Genomic DNA, 20,670 nt, shown 5'->3' on the forward strand with positions numbered 1-20,670 from the left:
CAGCAATTACCTTTGAAAGAATATTTGTTAAGCTACATCTCAAACTGCCATGATAAAAATAAAAAAGCTTTTACTTAGGCATTTCTTTCAACATGCTTATCAATGCTTTGCACGATTAAAAGCTATCACATTCTCTTAAAGACTTAAATATCTACGGGCTTGTAAACATCCCCACTAGAAATAAGGCATAATCACATTTCAATACTTCTAAAGGGATTTTAAAAATTTACACAATTTACAATTTTAGTAGTATAACAGAGTATTCCTTTAATATTTTATTAGGTGTCCATGGCAAGGTTTGGGGGGGGCACGGGGGGGGCACAGGGGTGGCCTCTGTGAGATGAGGCCACGGGCTGCTGCCCTGTGCCAGATGCAGCCAGTTCCAGCTGGCTCAGCAAAGGACCCACTACAGGCCAAAGCTGAGCCAATCAGTGAAGCTAGCTGGTGGCACCTCTGTGAAAACATATTTAAGAAAGGGAAAATATGCCGGACAGGCAGAGGAGTAAGGAGAGAGTTCTTTCTGGATCTCAATAAGAAAGGCCTGACTAAAAATGGCTTAATAAAATGGCTGTTTTAATAAGATAGAATAAAAAGAGGACTATAGATAGCAAGTAAATCTTGTGCCCCTTCAAATGCTGGCAACCCCACTTTCGTGCAGCATCGGACTGACCCCGGATGGATTTTTTCCCACGGCATGCTGCGTAAAACCCATCTGTAGAGAAAAGCTCCACCTTTCTGGTCCTTCAAGCTATTATTTGATTTTCTTACAACAACTCTATTCATCATGTCTACTGTCAAACAGAAAGGATGTTTGCATGAGAACTTCTTATTGCACTTATTGATAAAGGCAAGGCCATGCAGGTGATGTAATTACCGGTACCAAGTGGGAGCTGTCCAAAAGCTCCTCTATTACAATTAGCTGGCTAAGTTTAGCCTGCAGCCAAGAAATTTGTATGGCGCAGCAGAGGCTTGAAGGCCAAGCTGTACATGCAGCATTGCACAGCACAGCACAGGCTACTCAGGTTAACTGTTATGTGGATCACTAACTCCTCGATGTACAATGGTCTCCCTGTCAGGATGACTACACCTGGTCACAGAGCATAGTCACTGCTTTCTTGTCTTGACTATCAAACAAGCCCATTTCCTTCTTTCCCCTAAGACTAGTTCAGAAATCTCCTCTATTATTTAAAGTCCACTGGACATTTTCACACAGCTTTCTTGCTACTATGAAAAATAATTCTTCCTGTGTTTCTCCCTAGTTTTTGGGTATAAATTCCAGCTCCGAGCAGCACAATACTGGTCCACTGTCACCAACACCTTTTTTTCTGACTAGACTTTTTTTTTTTTAAGACAGTGCTTCCTTTTTCGCAGAAAATCAGTTTAAACCTTTCCAGGTTCATATAAACATCTTAATATGTTTGCCAAATATACAAACTGGTATTTGTTGGAACTTCTGAAGGGTAATAATCCCTTGTGTATTTTTGTGAGGTGCTAATAGCGAGTCATCCCAGATATTGCCAAAACATTTCCAAACTTTCCAGTTACTTTTTTTTATATTCTTTCATCTGGAGTGAGCATTAAGTGGGCAATAATGGAATGGAAGGGAACTGGACTGAGCAGCTGCTGAAGAAGCAGTCCTTTGTGTGATGTGCAGAAAAAAAGGATTAGGTTCAAGCAATGAAGCTCACTTGCTAGATATATGTGAAGACAGATTCAACATTAGCAATTCTTCCTAGACAAAGAGGTTAGGTGCACTTTTTTTGAGAGGCAGACAAAAACATTTTCATAGACAGTGTATTCCAAGTGTATTAGAAAGTAGCGTATTAGCTGCCTTTCATCTTGTTCCTCATCTGAAGAATAATTATGTGATACCAATTACAGAATCAGCCTAGGTTTTTCATTCCTCCATGTTTTCATCCTCACAGCTACCACCTAATATAGGCCAACACTATAGTGACACTCCTCAGATGGGGTAATGAAGGGAAAAAAAGACAGAAGGCCTGTATTTTCAAGGAAATTATATACATAAATATGGCTGGGAAAGTGGTCAAAAGGAGCTTACATAAAACTGACAGAAAGTAAATGGTAGAGTATAAAACTGGATCAAGGGCTTATTAATGCCATTAGATAAATGTCCTTAGCTCCAAGTCCCCTTTCCAAGGATAAGTTGTTTCCTACCTTTGATTTTATTGGCACACTGTACATGATCATCAGGAAAGGAGAAAATGAGTCAAGTTCCAATATCAGTTTAAAGGACTTACATCTTCCTACATTACAGATATCATAGGTTTCCAGAAAAATTAAATTTACTGTTGCATTTATTCCACCATCTCTGATGAATGCTAAACAGAATGAAGATGAAAGCTAAAAAGAATGAATAAGTTTAAGATCTGTATTAGCTTTGCGTGGCAAGGTTTTGGTAGCGGGGCGGCGGGGGGGCTGCAGGGGTGGCTTCTGTGAGAAGATGCCAGAAGCTTCCCCCATGTCTGACAGAACCAGTGCCAGCTGGCTCCAAGACAGACCCGCTGCTGGCCAAAGCTGAGCCAATCAGTGACGGTGCTAGCGCCTCTGTAATAACATATTTAAGAAAGGATAACAAACGCTGCGCAACAGCAGCTGAGGGAGAAGAGTGAGGAATATGTGAGATAAACAAAAACACCTCTGCAGACACCAAGGTCGGTGAAGAAGGAGGGGGAGGAGGTGCTCTAGGCGCCGGAGCAGAGATTCCCCTGCAGCCTGTGGTGAAGACCATGGTGAGGTCCCTCTGCAGCCCATGGAGGACCACAGTGGAGCAGATATCCACCCTGCAGCCTGTGGAGGACCCCACACCAGAGCAGGTGGATATGCCCTGAAGGAATCTGTGACCCCGTGGAGAGCCTGCACTGGAGCAGGCTCCTGGCAGGACCTGTGGCCCCGTGGAGAGGAGCCCACGCTGGAGCAGGTTTACTGGCAGGACTTGTGACCCCATGGGGGACCCACGCTGTAGCAGTCTGTTGCTGAAGGACTGCACCCTGTGGAAAGGACACGTGGAAAGGACCCATGTTGGAGCAGTTTGTGAAGAACTGTAGCCCCGATATTTCCTGAAGGAATTGCGGCCCGTGGAGAGCCCATGCTGGAGCAGATTTTTTCCTGAAGGACTGCAGCCTGTGGAAAGGACTCACACTGGAGCAGGGGAAAAGTGTGAGGAGGAAGGAGCATCACAGAGTAACTCTTATGTTCTGACCATAGCCACCATTCTCCATCTCCCCTGTGCCACTTGCGGGAGGAGGGAAGGGGGAAGATCAGGAATGAAGAGGAATCAGGAATGAAGAAGTGAAGTTGAGCCTGGGAAAAAGGGGAGGTGGGGTTAGGGGGAAGGTGTTTTTTAGTTTTTGTCTTTGTTTCTCACTATCCTACTCTATTTTTAATTGTCAATAAATCATTTTTTTTTTCCCCAAATTGAGTCTATTTTGCCTATGATGGTAATTGGTGATTTCCCTATCTTGATCTTGATCCATGAGCTTTTTCATCTTATTTTCTCCCCCTGTCCTGTTGAGGGGGAAGAGCGAGAAAGCATCTGGCAGCCAGCCAAGGTCACCCCACCACAATAATTTAATTTGGCAAAGATTCAGAAAAATATAGTTTATGCTTTACATGAATGTTAAAGTACTGTCATCAGAAAGACCTAATGTTAAATTATTTGGAGAAACTCAGTACTTGGATGGGATGAATTATATAGTTCAGTTTGCTATAGCTGTGACAGAAGAAGTTTTCAGATTAAACTTAAATTTGAAATTTGTAAGCAGCTTCTATGAGTAAGTGTATAGTTAAAACAAAGCATGTTGTTTGCACAAAGATTCGTAAGTTTGAATGGAAGTGTTACAAAGCTTGCTTCCTACCCATCTTTTCTCATTTCCTCTTTTTTTTTTTTTTTTTTTGGGGGGGGGGGCAGAAAACAGGGATGGTTTATGATTACCTGTTTTAATTGAAGAGTGATGCCTGGTGTATAATTAGAAGCTAATAGTGTGTTCCTCTTGAACAAGACCTAGTTGTAGTTAGTAGCTTGTCTGACTTTTACTGTCACCTCCATATATCTAGAATTCTACTTAAAAGTCAGGTCACTCCTAAGGAACATAACTAATAACTGATGTATTATGCTATTATATTGTATATTCAATTTGGTTTTCTACCTTGTAGATTGATCTTGGACTGCTTTTCCTGGTTATCAAATGTTGCCTTCTCCTAATTCCTAGATATATATGCAGCAGTGAGACACTTGCACTGTATGTGTTTCTGTATTAAAGAAATTGCGTCTGGTTTGTGTATTTGCCAGTATAAGTGAATGACACGAGAACGTTTGCAGTTCAGTGGCTGAAGAAGATGATACCAGTTTGACTTGTCTTTCTGGACTGGACATTGAATTGCCATTGCATTATAGAAATAACACAAGATGATTTTCGTGTTAGAGTATATATTTTTTTTTTCAAAAATATAATTGATTCAGTGTGTTTGTAGTGCCCATTCTCTCCTGTAGGCTCCAGTTCCTGTGTTTATGGATTTGATATCTCTTCTGTTCTGAGTAGCTCTTGAACTTTATAAAAATACATAGCTTATTTGAAAATAAGAGTATAAATTTACAATGCAAGACAATTATACCAAAGTCAGGAAATCAAAATTATTGTTGATGTTGACATGACACTCAGTCACCGAGGCAAGCAGCTCCGGAGCCGGCAGGATCAGCAGCGGAGCGCTCTAGCACGGTGCACAGGAGGGTTTCCCGATCCCGGGGAGCCGAGAGAGCAGCCAGGAGCCTGCAGCTCGCGTGACAGCAGCTGATGAGACCTGGGCGGGGCCAGGAGCAACGGCGGCCAAGCCCCCACCCCCACCACGTATAAAGGAAGCCCTTAGGGAGTTTGAGTGACCAGGATGTGGTGTGGTAGTTTGTGTGGAAGGGTGTGCATGAAGGGTGCTGAAGATCAACCAGGGAAGCAATGGTCTCCACCCAGCAGAAAGCCATGGCCTCGCTAAGCTCTGCACCCACCACGACTGACGCAGCTTCCCAGACAGAGCCCCGGCAGGAACACGCTGCCACCCAGGTGTCAGGCTGCAAGGTGTGCCCTACTCTTATGCCAGTATTGGAGGACAGCAGTGAGCACACCTGTGGGAAGTGCGCCCAGGTAGAGGAGCTCCTCTGCTTAGTGACAGAGCTCCAGGAGGAGGTGAGTAGGCTGAGGAGTATCAGGGAGAGCGAGAGAGAGAGAGAGAGATTACTGGAATTGCACCCTACCTTCCCTGGGACAGGCCCAGCAGGCAGACAGGACCCATGACACAGAAGATTCCCTATCCTCTCTCCGCCTGGCTGAACATAGTGACTTAAGGGGCAGGGGGCAATGGCGACAAGTTCCTGCCCAGTGCAGTAGGCGTGTGTCCTCTGTGACTGCCCCACCTTCCCAGGTGCCCTTACAAAACAGGTATGAAGCTCTGCAAGTGGAACCAAACGATGATGGGGACGATGGTACATCCAGCTCGGAGGTGTCGCTGAGGTTAAGTCAGCCTACGCCCTGCATCAAAACAGCTTCCACAAAGAAAAAAGTATCGGTCGTTTTCATAGGAGACTCTCTCCTGAGGGGAACAGAAGGCCCGATATGCAGACCACACCCACTTCTTAGGGAAGTCTGCTGCCTCCCTGGGGCCTGGGTTGAAGATGTGAAGAGAAAGCTTCCTACCCTGGTACGGCCCTCAGACTACTATGCATTATTGGTTTTTCAGGTAGGCAGTGAGGAAGTTGCAACTAGAAGTCCAAGGGCAATCAAGAGAGACTTCAGGGCCTTGGCACAACTGATTAAGTAGTGTTCTCCTCTATCCTTCCAGTTGCAGGGAATGATGAGGGAAGACGCAGGAAGAGCCAGCAGATCAATACCTGGCTTCAAGCCTAGTGTCTCTGGCAAGATTTTGAGTTTTTTGATCACAGGTCGGTCTATGCAACACCAGGCCTGCGGGCGACAGACAGGGTACACCTGTCTCAAAGGGGGAAAAGGATCCTAGCACAGGAGTTAGCAGGGCTCATTGAAAGAGCTTTAAACTAGATTGGAAGGGGGAAAGGGGTAAAACCAGGCTTGCTAGAGATAAGCCTGGGGGCGGCACAGCAACATTTGATGGACAGTGTGCTAGCGAGGTCCTTCGGTCTGCCATCTCAGTGGAGGCAGGGGATGGAGATCCATGCGGCAGCAAAGACACAAGGGCTATGGCTGTGTTAGAAACCACGGACGCGCCTGAGAATGGTCACGTAGGAATTAGGGCTTCTCCCCCAGAAAAGGTGGCAGGAGAAATAGCCCAACTGAAGTGCATCTACACTAACGCACGCAGCATGGGCAACAAACAGGAGGAGCTGGAAGCCGTTGTGCAGCAGGAAAACTATGACATAGTTGCCACCACGGAAACATGGTGGGATGACTCGCAGAACTGGAGTGCTGCAATGGATGGCTATAAACCCTTCAGAAGGGATAGGCAAGGAAGGAGAGGTGGTGGGGTAGCCTTGGCCGTTAGGGAATGTTTTGATTGTCTAGAACTTAACGATGGTGACGATAGGGTTGAGTGTTCATGGGTAAGAATCAGGGGGAAGGCCAACAAGCAGAATTCATGGTGGGAGTCTGTTATAGACCACCCAACCAGGATGAAGAGGCGGACGAAGTATTCTATAAGCAGCTGGGAGAAGTCTCACAATCGCTAGCCCTTGTTCTCGTGGGGGACTTGAATTTACCAGATGCCTGCTGGAAATACAATACAGCGGAGAGGAAACAGTCTAGGAGGTTCCTGGAGTGTGTGGAAGATAGATAACTCCCTGACACAGCTGGTGAGGGAGCCAACTAGGGAAGGCGCCCCGCTGGACCTGTTGTTTGTGAACAGAGAAGGCCTGGTGGGTGATGTGACAGTTGGAGGCCATCTTGGGCATAGTGATCATGAAATGATAGAGTTTTCGATTCTTGGAGAAGTAAGGAGGGAGGTCAGCAGAACTGCTACCTTGGACTTCTGGAGGGCAGACTTTGGCCTGTTCAGGAGCCTGGTTGAGAGAGTCCCTTGGGAGGCAGTCCTGAAGGGCAAGGGAGTCCAGGAAGGCTGGACATTCTTCAAGAAGGAAGTCTTAAAGGCGCAGGAGCAGGCCGTCCCCATGTGCCAAAAGACGAGCTGGAAGGGGAGAAGACCGGCCTGGCTGAACAGAGCGCTTTGGCTGGAACTCAGGAATGAAAGGAGAGTTTATGACCTTTGGAAGAAGGGGCAGGCAACTCAGGAGGACTACAAGGATGTCGTGAGGTTATGCAGGGAGAGGATTAGAAAGGCCAAAGCCCAGCTGGAAATTAAACTGGCTACTGCAGTAAAAGACAACAAAATATGTTTCTATAAATACATTAGCAACAAAAGAAGATCTAAGGAGAATCTCCATCCTTTATTGAATGTGGGGGGAAACATAGTGACAGAGGACGAGGAAAAGGCTGAGGTCCTTAATGCCTTCTTTGCCTCAGTCTTTAATAGTCAGACCAGTTGTTCTCAGGGTACCCAGCCCCCTGAGCTGGAAGACAGGGATGGAGAGCAGAATGAAGCCCCCATAATCCAAGGGGAAATGCTTAGTGACCTGCTACACCACTTTTAAACATGCACAAGTCTGTGGGGCCGGATGGGATCCACCCAATGGTACTGAGGGAGCTGGTGGAGGTGCTCACCAAGCCACTCTCCATCATCTGTCAGCAATCCTGGCTAACCAGGGAGGTCCCAGTGGACTGGAGGTTAGCAAATGTGACACCCATCTACAAGAAGGGCCGGAAGGAGGAACCGGGGAACTACAGGCTTGTCAGTCTGACCTCGGTGCTAGGGAAGGTTATGGAGCAGATCATCCTGAGTGCCATCACGCGGCATGTACAAGACAGCCAAGTGATCAGGCCCAGTCAGCATGGGTTTGTGAAAGGCAGGCCCTGCTTGACTAACCTGATCTCCTTCTATGACAAGGTGACCCGCTTAGTGGATGAGGGGAAGGCTGTGGATGTTGTCTACCTGGACTTTAGTAAGGCCTTTGACACTGTCTCCCACAGCATTCTCCTGGAGAAACCGGCTGCTCATGGCTTGGACAGGCATACTCTTTGCTGAGTAAAAAACTGGCTGGATGGCCAGGCCCATCCCTCTTTCTGTAGAGGAAGGCTCTACAGAGGGATCTGGACAGGCTGGATTAATGGGCCGAGACCAATTTTATGAGGTTCAACAAGGCTAAGTGCCAGGTCCTGCACTCGGGTCATAACAACCCCATGCAATGCTACAGGCTTGGGGAAGAGTGGCTGGAGAGCTGCCCGGCGGAAAAGGACCTGGGGTGTTGGCTGACAGCCGGCTGAATATGAGCTGGCAGTGTGCCCTGGTGGTTGAGGCAGCCAATAGCATCCTGGCTTGCATCAGAAAGAGTGTGGCCAGCAGGACTACGGAAGTAATCATCCTTTGTACTCAGCACTGGTGAGGCCGCACCTCGAATACTGTGTTCAGTTTTGGGCCCCTCACTACAAGAAGGACATTGAGGTGCTGGAGAGTGTCCAAAGAAGGTCAACGAAGCTGGTGAAGGGTCTAGAGAAAAAGTCATATGAGGTGCGGCTGAGGGAGCTGGGGTGGTTTAGCCTGGAGAAGAGGAGGCTGAGGGGAGACCTTATTGCTCTCTACAACTACCTGAAAGGAGGTTGTAGCGAGGTGGGGGTCGGTCTCTTTTCCCTAGTAACAAGTGATAGAATGAAAGGAAATGGTCTCAAGTTGCGCCAGTGCAGGTTTAGGTTGGATATTAGGAAAAGCTGCTTCACTGAAAGGGCAGTCAGGCACTGGAACAGGCTGCCCAGGGAAGTGGTTGAGCCCCCATCCCTGGAGGTATTTAAAAGACATGTAGATGTGGTGTTTAGGGACGTGGTTTATTGGTGGACTTGGCAGTGCTAGGTTAACGGTTGGACTTGATGATCTTAAAGGTCTTTTCCAGTCTAAATGATTCTATGAATCTCTACTTTGTTTATCAAGAGTATTAAAATTATTGAAAGTATTAAAAGCTAGTACAAATTGATTTACAAAGGAAATAAAATGAAAACACAGTCATAGAACTAGTCTCTGACCATCCTTTGCTGTCCAAAGGAATGTGCTATTAGAGGACTGTTATACTGGTGGACTAGCCAGCAGGTTAAGTTCTTTCTCTCGCTGCATAACGCTATAATAGCTTGTGCCATTAACACAAGCTGTACTTTTTGTGGTGTTGTGTTTAAAGAAAGTGACATCCTGTCCATTCAGAAAGGTACAAGTGTGTGGAAATAAAATGAATGGGAAGCAAATATCAAAGAACAATATTTTAGCGTAACTTAAAATTAAGTGATGTATGTAAATCTCTTGGAGTCTAAGAGCAGGAGGGAGTAAACAGCTGCCTTCCCTTCTAGAGGTACTGTTCTTACAAGATCATTAAAAAGACTATGTGTTCTTTAGTCTAACTTATTTTTCTCTTGAATTGAACAATTCAGTTGAACAGAATTTTACCCATTGTGCAAGTTCCTGATTTGAAGCCATGACTGGATTTCTCATTAAGACTCTGTCACTGTAGTGGAGTAACCTTGAATGGGACTTGGGGTGGAAGATATCTAAATGTTTGCTGGCTCTAAGGGCTTCTGGGAAACCTGATGAGGCTTTAGCAGAAATGAGGAGGGCACAACAGAGTAAAATCAGAAAGTAGTTCTAAATTAAGCCCTTGCAAACTGTAGCTGAAGACAACTGGCTCTGTTACCAGTGCTGAGGTTTTCCCCGATGGACCTTTCTGCAGTCTGCTCAGGATGCCAGGAGGTGAATGTCTCTTACCAGAGCCCTGTGCAGGGGAACTAGGCTTTCCAAGAAGTTATGAGAAATCCTTGTTTTATCAAACCCTGACTAAAATCAGTTATGAGCATATTGTCACTAATGCCTATATGCTGAACCCTTAGAAGGAGAAATAGATGGGAAGAAACACCCTAGTCATAATAGTCATCACTATTTTGGGTAGGAATTCTTGCTGTACCAACCATTCAGAATGAATTCACGTGCTCTCATACTTTGGTTTATTCAGGTAGTTTGGGGCAACACTAAAAATTTTAAAAGTCAGTACGTTTGATAAAAGTGATGAAGGAATTGTAGTTAAGAAAAAAAAAGTTCTTTCAATCAATGTAAAATAGAATATCTTTAAAAACTAGTAACACCTCTAAGTTAAAACTCTGGTGAGATGGGCAATTTATTCTCTGAGTCTGCTTAGCCTGTGACTCCTATCACGTAGCCAAAGCACGCCTCTCCTGTGACCCCAAAGGGGACCTTCCACATGATGTGACAGATGCTCGTACAGCCTTATGATGGGGACAAGTATGTTTTCATCATGTGACAAATATCTGTGGAGAAAGGGCTATGGGGCCTTGGGAAAGAGGGTGGGAGTAGGTCATCAGAGCACTTCATGCCAAGGCCACCTCCCTGCCCATGTCTGGGGGACTTCCAGGGAAAAGGCAGTAGCTGTAGGGGAATGTAAAAATGGTTTTGTAGCTGGATCTGGCTGGCAAGCTGAAGGCACCCAACACCGCATTAGAAGAGTGCTTTCCTTACCTTCAAACAGCAGCACCACTCTCATCTCCTCCCTTTCCTTGGGTAGTATAGTAAATACTCTTTTCTAGTTTCAGTCCAGTTCAGCCGCCAATAACATTTTTAATCTAGTAAATCATACAAGATTTTCTTAACATTTGCATAAAGGTTTTTATGCCAAATACAAGGTTATCTCAACTAAGAAGCTACTGTGTTTATTCAGGCCCATAAGGACCGGGTGTTCAAAGATGGTGATTCTCCAGAATGACATGCATGCCTTTTGTTTCATCAAAATATACACTTGGCTGAGATGACTGTATTTGAAGTGTATATATATTTTTCTAAGATATTTGTGGTAGCATTTTGAAGTTACAGAATAAGTGTATACTTTGTGTTCTGGTTTCCTGCTATAATCAAGGAAGAAGAAGGATTTTGTGATTAAAATATTGGACTGTGATTTTAGAGATCAGAATCGATTTCTGACTGTGCTCCTGCCTTCATGTGTGATTGTAGCAAGCTGTTTAACCTTTGCCTCTCTGTTTTTATTTACATCAAATGGAGACTGTCAATCTTGGGAATTTCTTTGCCTTCCACTATTATAGGATCAGATCACTTCAAAATGTTTAATATATATTCTCTCCCCATAAAACAGGGAATGTTATTTTACGATTTATTTATATATTATTACTACATATATTTGTATACATGTATTTATTTTACGATTGAGGAAATAAGGCACAGACTATCTGAGGCTGGTTTACATTAAACGCTATATGTTTGCCTTGGCAGATTTCCTGTCTCCCTGGCAATCCAATTTGGGGATCTGTCTGGAACGTGCTGCATTTCCTTTCTAGCCTATTTGTCTTGGTTTCTTTGTTTTGTTTGTAACAAGGCATGAGGTTGGAGGGGAGACTAGATTTCACCCTGGTGTGGGGTTGGGGCTCCTGTCAGAGCACTGAGATCCAGAATCTCAGATCTGCTTCTGGATCCATCAGTTAAATGTCCTTTGACAAGTCACTCAGGCCAAAACAGGAAACTTGTAAAGGAAGGAGGTAATTGAAACCAAGGCTGCACTAAACCAGCCATAGTACTTAATTTTTCATGCTTTTTTTTTCTGTTTTACCTATTTTAGAGTGTAATCTGTCAACAACTGTAGAGTACACTCAGAAGAAGCTGACCTGTGTCTTATTATGGAAAGACAGACAGACATTTTTCTCCTAATCTTATTTTTGTGGTTTGGAATAATTTGATTTTTCTCATGAAAAACCTAGAATATGTGTAGTTCAAGGCAGAACTAAAGAGCAGTGGAAGTACTGTTTTGGGCTGCTTTGTACTGCACCAGATTCCAGCTTCTTCCCACACTTTACTGTTTCTTCAGCTTTAACCTTCCACTTGAATCTTTTCTAGTCTTTAGTAATTAAATGATGAATGATCTATTGCATTTTATGTTATGTAATGTTAGAAGTAGAAATTCGATGTGGGATTACAAAATTGCCTAATTTAAATACCAGGTGTGTATTTAAACTAATATGCTTAGCATCTTGGAGTAGGTACAAGTGTCTGTATTTCTGCAACTTGTTATCTGGCAATAGTGTTAGCCTTTTCCTTTCTTTTAAAGGAAGGAAAGAACAAAGGAAGGAAGCGGATGGGGGAGACTGGAAAAAGGTTAATAGTTTGTTGCAATCTGTCATGCTCACTAATCCATGTTGTTCAGTGTGGTGGGTTGACCCCAGCTGGCAACTAAGCACCCACCAGCTGCTTGCTCGCTCCTCCCCCAGCAGGATGAGGGAGAGAATTGGAAGGGCAAAGGTGAAAAAAAATTGTGGGTTGAGATAAAGACAGTTTAATAGGTAAAGCAAAGCTGTGTGTACAAGCAAAGCAAAATAAGGAATTTATTAACTACTTCCTATTAGCATTTAGTCACTTCCTGGAAAGGAGGGCATCTACACATAACGGTTACTTGGGAAGACAAACACCATAACTCTGAATGGCCCCCCTTCCTCCTTCTTTCCCCAAGCTTGTATTGCTGAGCATGATGTCATATGGTATGGAATATACCTTTGGTTATCTCAGGTCAGCTGTCCCGGCTGTGTCCTCTTCCAACTTCTTGCCCACCCCCAGTCTGCTTGTTGGGGAGGGAAGAGTGGGAAAGAGAGAAAGCTTTGACACTGTGCAAGCACTGTTCAGCAATAGCTAAAATATTGGTGTGTTATTGTTGTGGTTTTAACCCCAGTAAGCAGCTAAGCACCACACAACCGCTTGCTCGCTCCCCCCACAGTGGGATAGCGGAGAGAATCGGAAGGGTGCGAAAACTTTTGGGTAGAGATAAAGACGGTTTAATAGGTAAAGCAAAAGCTGCGGGTGCAAGCAAAGCAAAATAAGGAATTAATTCACTACTTCCCATTGGCGGGCAGGCATTTAGAGCCATCTCCAGGAAAGCAGGGCTCCATCACACGTAACGGTTACTTGGGAGTACAAATGGCATCACTCTGAACGTCCTCCTCCTTCCCCCAGCTTTTTATCGCTGAGCATGATGTCATATGGTATGGAATAGCCCTTTGGTCAGTTGGGGTCAGCTGGCCCAGCTGTGTCCCCTCCCAACTTCTTGTGCACCCCCAGCCTACTCGCTGGTGGGGTGGTGTGAGAAGCAGAAAAGGCCTTGATGCTGTGTAAGCACTGTTCAGCAATAACTAAAACATCAGTGTGTTATCAACACTATTTTCAGCAGAAATCCAAAACATAGCCCCATACTAGCTACTATGAAGAAATATAATTATCCCAGCCAAAACCAGTACAGTTATCAACACTGTTTTAGTTACAAATCCAAAAACACAGCACCATACAGGCTCCTATGAAATTAACTCCATCCCAGTCAGACCCAGAGCATTCAGAAACCTAAAAAAACAAAGGGATGCCAAGCATACACAAAGGTGATTAAAAACAGACCTCCAGGAAAGCTTTACTTTCTCTGTGCTACTATATAAATCAGATGCCCCTGATCCTCAAGGTGTACTACAGCTGCTTTGAACTGCATTACTGACAGAGCCTCATTACAAAGCCAAGAAATCAGCCTTATATGACTTCACTACTGTTGCAGTAAAGCTTCCAAATAGCAGTTACACTTCTGTGTAATTTTACAGTTAAGCTAACTTAAGGTTAAATTTGAGGAAGTACCGTTGAGATACTATTAAATGGGTTGGGCAGAGTAATGTAATGAATGTAATGCTTGCAAATTTGCCTTTATATATGGGGCTACAGCATGCAGTACACCAAAGGAAAAGGGTATTTTCTTTTGTAAGAGAATTTCTAAAATTTAGAAATTTAACTTGTTGGCACGTACTAAAGGAAGCTGATGGTTTCTGTAGGCAAAAATTTACACACAGTCTTTTTGCTGAGCAAACTCCTCTTTCCTACTTTGCAGAGCAGTAGTTTGGTTTTTCATAGCCAGCAGGCTATCATACCTGTCAAGTCGTAAGGTGTAACCCTGAGATGTGCAATGCACATCCAAGAGCCAAATACAGCTCTGACTGTAAAAATTTGACCCCCAACATGCTCTCTTCCAGTGGGTACAAGATAGCTGATCAGCAGCAGGTGTTTGGGTTTCAGCAGCTCAGAGAAACAATTTGCATTAATTTACCAAAGAAATTGCAAGCAAAATAAAACATTTATTATTCCTTTTAAGGATATATGTAAATTGATATTCAAAGTTGTAATGGACCTTGGGCTTTTGGTAAGTAGCTACTGCAGCCATAGGACATCCCTGATGTAACCAGTGATCTTTAGTTTGTTTTGATTTTACTTCCTTCTTCGCTGCCTCTCCTTCTCTCCTTTGTTCAGTAGCTTAAATGCTTTCAAAGTGTTTATTGTATGTCCTACAAAAGGACAATTATGTTCCTGAGACTTCCTATCAGCATTTGATGCCACATGGAGTTTACTTAAGAGTACTGAATAGCCTTTAAGTACATACAAGAAAAGGGTGAGTGTTTCAGTTAGACACAGAGGTAAAGGAACACTATTTTAGTGAAAACCAGGTAGTTTAAATTAGTTAAATTTAGTTAAAATGAACTAATGTTGTAACACCATGCCATAAATCATTCCTTCAATTTTGATGGCTTTATAGTTAATTTTTTCTTTCTTTTGTATTATTTTCTTCTCTGTTTCAGTTTGAAAGAATCACACAAACTATAGATGCAACTAATTAATTGCACTTGGGAAAAGGTGAAACAGACTGTACAAACTGATGAAATTTAAATATTTCCCTTCAACACCAAATAACATTAAGAGCAAAAGAAGACATTGATTAAAAAAAAGAAAGAAAAAAGAAGTAAGGAAATCTTCTCTTTTAAATTGATACTGCTCCTTTAAGTCTAAAATCTGAAGTCTTTGAAGTAATATTACTCTAAAAATAACAAGAAGCATGCTCCTCAAAACGATCATTCACAAGTGTCCCATTTGTCATTTTGTTAAATCTGATAATAATGAGAGACAAATAATTACTTAACATGGGAGCCATAGTTTTATTATAAACAATACTTGATATATCACAGAAACTTTTATACATATGTGCATGCACATATACACACTTTTTTCAAAAGTTTTTCCAGAAGTTCAATTTGTAAGCCTGAAAGCACACTTCCTCTCCCCCTTCCTTTCGTTCAAGTTGGAAAATCAGTCGCTTTTTAGTTCAGTCTCAACAGGCTGGCCTGCATATTGATACAAAAATTCACGGATGCTTCTCCTCATAGTCCGAATCTCCCCAAGGGAGAAACAGAGTATTCAGAGAGTCCCTGAAATGAAACTCAACAGCAACGAAGTTACTATTAAGCAGGTATCCTTTATTGCAGCGCTGAGCAGCACTGGGGATTCTCCACCATAAGTGCGCCACCGATTTGGTAGACTTTCAGAAATTATATACTATGAAGTCCTACATATTCACAGGATTTCCGAGAAATCATTTACATAAACATGAGATTCCCTGGAACTTATTAACATATGCAAATGTCCAATCCGCATGTGCAGTCGTCTCCCGTGGTGGTCTTCAAGTGGTCTTTGGGGGTCTTCAGATGAAGGCTCGTAGTCTTCTTCACTGTGTTCGCTGACTGACCTTTGCTTCTGTGCAAACTCAGTCCTAGGATCACGTAGACGGTGTCCTTCAAGGCTGTTGTCATTCTTTTGTGACCTCCTCTATCCTCCCTGCATTTGTTCTCCTAAGGCCCAGTTGTCTGAGATGGGATTATCCCGGAGCCCCCTTATCTTACAACCATTCTAACTACTCTCTAAATCACAAAGGCCTTTCTTTTGTTTAGTTAAGTGACTAAGATATTTAAAATATCCTCCTTGCCTAGGCTTTAATTCTTTCAGGAGGCATTTTGATGCAGTGGCTTTGTCTATCTTGGCTTTAACCCTTTCAATACAGAAATCCTGATATTTTCATCTGACTCAATTTTGCAAAATTAGCTTGGAAAACTCCAACTTTTGACCCACCTAATGCCAATAAAGTAGTTTCATATTACAAAACAATGAGCAGAGAGGTAGAAGAAATACATGCAGTGTTACTTCAACAGGTATCCCAAAAAAATAAGCCTGCCTCAGCAGCAACCAGTATAAGAAAATATTGTTTAACATAGAAATGAATTTTCTATTCTTTCAACAAGAGGAGCACAGACTGTCTTTCTATTTTCTTCTGTAATAGATTAGTTTATTACATGTTACATAAATACATATTCTTAACTATCATATCTGCTAATTTACACAGGAATCTGAAACTGAGAACAGAAGCGTGCTTGAGAGTGTCCCCTGTTAACAAAGTTATAGTAATGTAGTTGCTTTCTGACTCCAAGCTGCAGTGGTTTAGAATGGTTGTGATATTCCCCATTTATTACTGGTAGCTGCAAGGTAGCATGTTCATATTGCGTTTAGTAATTAATGTCAAAAAGACAATCTCAGCGGGAAATGAAGTTTTATGGCATGTTTTCTTTCACCATTAGTTTGAGGAGAGAGAGAAAAGCAAAAACGTATTATAAACTCAATAGTTTCAAGGCTCAGGCACTCCAGCGAGAACATGCAATCAGTAATCACTGTACTTTTTAATTCTCCATTACTCAGACTGACAGATATATTAGTATACACAGTAGATTTCAAGCATTAAGAACTAAATGCTGACATTTTAAACTTAGGAGACCCATTTGATTTCCTAATTGAGTTTTTGTTTTTATTTTTATTAATGAAGAGGTTATTAACTTAAAACGTGATTAGATTAATTTATGGAGCTGCCATGCTGGTACAATTGCTACTTACCTACTATCAAGCTAATAATGTTTACATAGCATCATATAGTGTGGCATCTGAAAATAAATTAGAGAAGAGTCTTTAGAAATAAGGTGTGATAAACATTCAAGAAATTATTTTAAGTAAAAAGGAGGAAAAGTAAGGGGAAATCATCATTTGGAATGACATGAGTGCTGGATGGGTATACAGGACCCCCAGCAGTTTTGGGTGCTTCAGGGTGCTGTCACCATCCCCAGCAAAGGGCAGCTGCAGAACCACAGGTTGTTCATTTTTCTACTGTCTTCCAGTGCCTATAGTAGAGGAGCATGTTTTTATTTTTTCCTCTTGAGAACTCCAAAAGCTTTGATTGAAACTGGCATAGAATTTCCTATGTAGAAAAACCTAATTTTACTAATTTGGAAAAAATCAACAATCCTATTATGTGGAATTATGATGACACAACAGAATTATTTCATGAGTTCTGGATTCCTTACCCATACCATCCACACCTCAGTCACAGGAGCCAGCCAATGAGCAGATAACAGTAATAATAGACTGCTGTCTTCAAAATAGAGCAGCTCAGGAGACACATACTTAGTTCTTTGTTGACAGAAAGGAACGGTGAGACACAGAAATATTAGGTTTTGCTCCAGATTTTCAAGGACTCTGTCCCTGCAGGCAGCAACGTGTACCATTTCCCCAGGAAGTCACTTCCCTCTTCTGGTGACGTGGTCTGTTGCGATTGGCTGGCAGGACCAGCCACCCCCTTCCAGTATACCCGGAAGTACATCAGACCAGGAAGTCCCTTCCCCTACATACACAGGGGGCCACCATTTTCTTTCAGCTACCATTTTGTGGCATGGAGCTGCCATTTTGTTAAATGGTATAACCCATGTGTTTTCATACTGGTCTGTGATTGGCTAGCAGGACTAGCCACCCCTACCAATGTACGAGAAGCATGTCAGAAAAGGAAGTCCTTTCTCACTACATAAAGGGAGACTGCCACTTCTGACAATATAATTCCCCATGTGTTTTCATGCTGCTTTCTGATTGGCTGATGGCCATTTTTGACACCATCATACCCACATGTTCTCAGGTCTTCCTCTGATTGGCTGCCTGCTTCCTTTGGACCAGGAAGTGATCAGATATAAAAATATATACATTTATAACCAATACGTACAATATATACAATACATACATATATAGAAATATATATGTAAAAGCGTACAAATATATAAAAATTTATTTACTTCTACAGAGATACACTATTTTTATATATATATTTATAAAGCTATTGAAATTAAACATATATAGCCATAAAAACATAGGTATAAAATGGATAAAGCATTCTTTAATAAGAGCTAATAGAATGTATAATTAAGGTTTAAATGTGAATAGAAAGGAATTAAACAAAAGTAAAAGGCAGGTTTGGAGACCCCTACTTTACCAGGCTTCAGAACAAGCCCTGACATGTTTGGGGTGGGGGGGGAACTTCAAGAGGGTGGAGGGGTGCCAAAAGGGTGGTGGGGTGGCAGGGACAAGTTGAAACGTGCCTGAGAGCTACAGACCTATCCTAGGATGTCCACCAAGGGTGGACAAAGGTGCAATCCCTGTCATGTGCAAAGACGAGTCCAATCCTGTGAGCTGGACTGAGAAGCCCCCGCATCTGGGCCCAGCCCAACAGGATTGTAGTCAGTACCCTGGAACTGACAGAAGTGGTTTAATGAGGAACTTCTAATTAGGAAGAAGAAACAAAAGACTGATAAAGAGGAGTCTCCCAGTCAGGGAGCTGAGAAGTTGTCACACAAGGATTAAGTCAGCGGATTGTTGGAGATATCTGGCCTGAGAGAAGAAACAGGAGGACACCACAAAACAGTCTAGCAAGGAAATACCAAGATAAGCATGAGAAAACAAGGATGCTGATAAAGCAAAAGTGAGGATCACTTGAACCATGAGTGAACTATCCTAATTATCATAGTAAAAACCACACCTCCAGCAATTAAGCCCCCAGCCCAAGCAAAGACTCCTACCCACTGAGCATGCGCTGTAAATTTAAAACACACTGTACCTTTAAGTGGAGACGAGGCTTGCGAGAACCAATAGAAGCAAGGATGAATAAACGGAATTGTAAAAACACTGATAACAGCTACTCAGAATGTATAAAATGTTCCTGTATGTTAACCAAGGTGTGCTAGCTTTGAGGAGTTACCACCTAGCACCCATCTCTGCGCAGACATGAAATAAATCGATATCTTGACTCTGTGTGTAGATTGGCTTATTGAACACAGGGTAATGGACCCATATTGTGGGACAACAGTATGACTATGCAGTATTACTGGGGCAAACTCTGGACTTTGCAAGGTGCTGCAAGACACAGGCAACTCTGCCTGTGAAAATGGAAAACCAAAACAAAATGCCAACTTCAGTAGAACATGTGTGTGGGGACAATAAGAAAAAAACCTGAAGGGGCTCCCTAAAAAGACCCAACCACGTGAACCAGAAGAACTGGCCAGTAAGCCTGTGAATGGCAAATTAGATTTCAAGGTGTGTCACAAAGAGAGGTCAGGTGGTGTTGGGGAGCCCCCTTTGCCCATGGTTGTGGGAGGTTTTACAGCTATCTGTAAGACCATTATGGGGTACAGGTTGGTGCTATATATATTTCCTTATCCTTACGTCGATGACTTTATAGAACGTTTCAAAAAGCTCCAGCTGACTGACTGAGGAGGGAGAAGTAAGTCAGAAGCATGTTGTGACCTGTTTGCATTCCTGTCCAGGCCTGGAGCAGTTAAAGAAAAGAGAACAGGCATAGAAGTAACAGCAGTGTTCAAGAAAAAAAAGGAGAAAGGCTGGAGAAGCCTGACTGGCAATGAACTCCCCTCATAACTTGTTCATAAAGTTTCTCCCTATTTGAGTTGAATTGAATGTCCAGTGTTGCATTTTGTACATGTGTGTAGTAGTGATGCGTCAGTCAATGTATCTATGCCGCTGCTTCTGTTAAAAGACATTTACTATGCTCCTGGGGAGATGGGAAGGTTTGGGGGTAGAAATCTCCTTTTTGAAGCTGCTAAAAGGCAAATTGCTCATCTGAACAGAAGCAAAGTAGCAACCTGGCTTGCAAACCAAGATGCTTACAGCTTACACAAGGCTTCAAGAAAGCACTTTAAAAGAAACAAGGCGATTGTGGCAGAGGTGGATGCACAATGTTCTGGCAGACTTGGTGTATATGCAACAGATTTCAAAACAAAACTATGGCATTAAGTACATTTTAAAAGTGATAGACATATTATCCAAGCATGCCTGGACCATTGCGCTAAAAGGCAAAACAGGTTCTGAAATAGCTGGGGCTTTTAAAACAATTTTTAGCAGGGTGTGCAAGCCTCAGAAATTACAGACTGACCAGGGAAAAGAATTTTTAAACCAGTTAAAGCACCGTAATGTTCACCATTTTGTTTCTAATGATGAAGTAAAAGCCTCTGTCATAGAGTGTTTAAACAGGACACTCAAAACCAAGATGAGATATTTTACAGCAAACAACACTTTTTGCTGCAGTGATGTGTTGTCAGAGTTTATAAAGAGCTATAACCATAGCTTCCACAGAACTATCAGAGCCAGGTCTGTGGATGTGAACCCTTTAAACTCTGCGAGGGTTTGGAAAACTGTAAATGGAGATGTGTTTAAAATTGAATCTTCACCTCTGCTCAAAAAGGGAGACCGTGTCAGGGTGTCTAGAACAAAAGAGAGATTTGAGAACGCTTATGAGCAGACATTCATAGATGAAATTTTCATAATAGCAGAAATTGTGAGAAAGGGACAGATACCTGTGTACAG

This window comes from Nipponia nippon, unplaced genomic scaffold (assembly GCF_047370975.1).
Source record: "Nipponia nippon isolate SJK-2023a ecotype South Korea unplaced genomic scaffold, ASM4737097v1 scaffold_33, whole genome shotgun sequence".
Lineage (NCBI taxonomy): Eukaryota > Metazoa > Chordata > Aves > Pelecaniformes > Threskiornithidae > Nipponia > Nipponia nippon.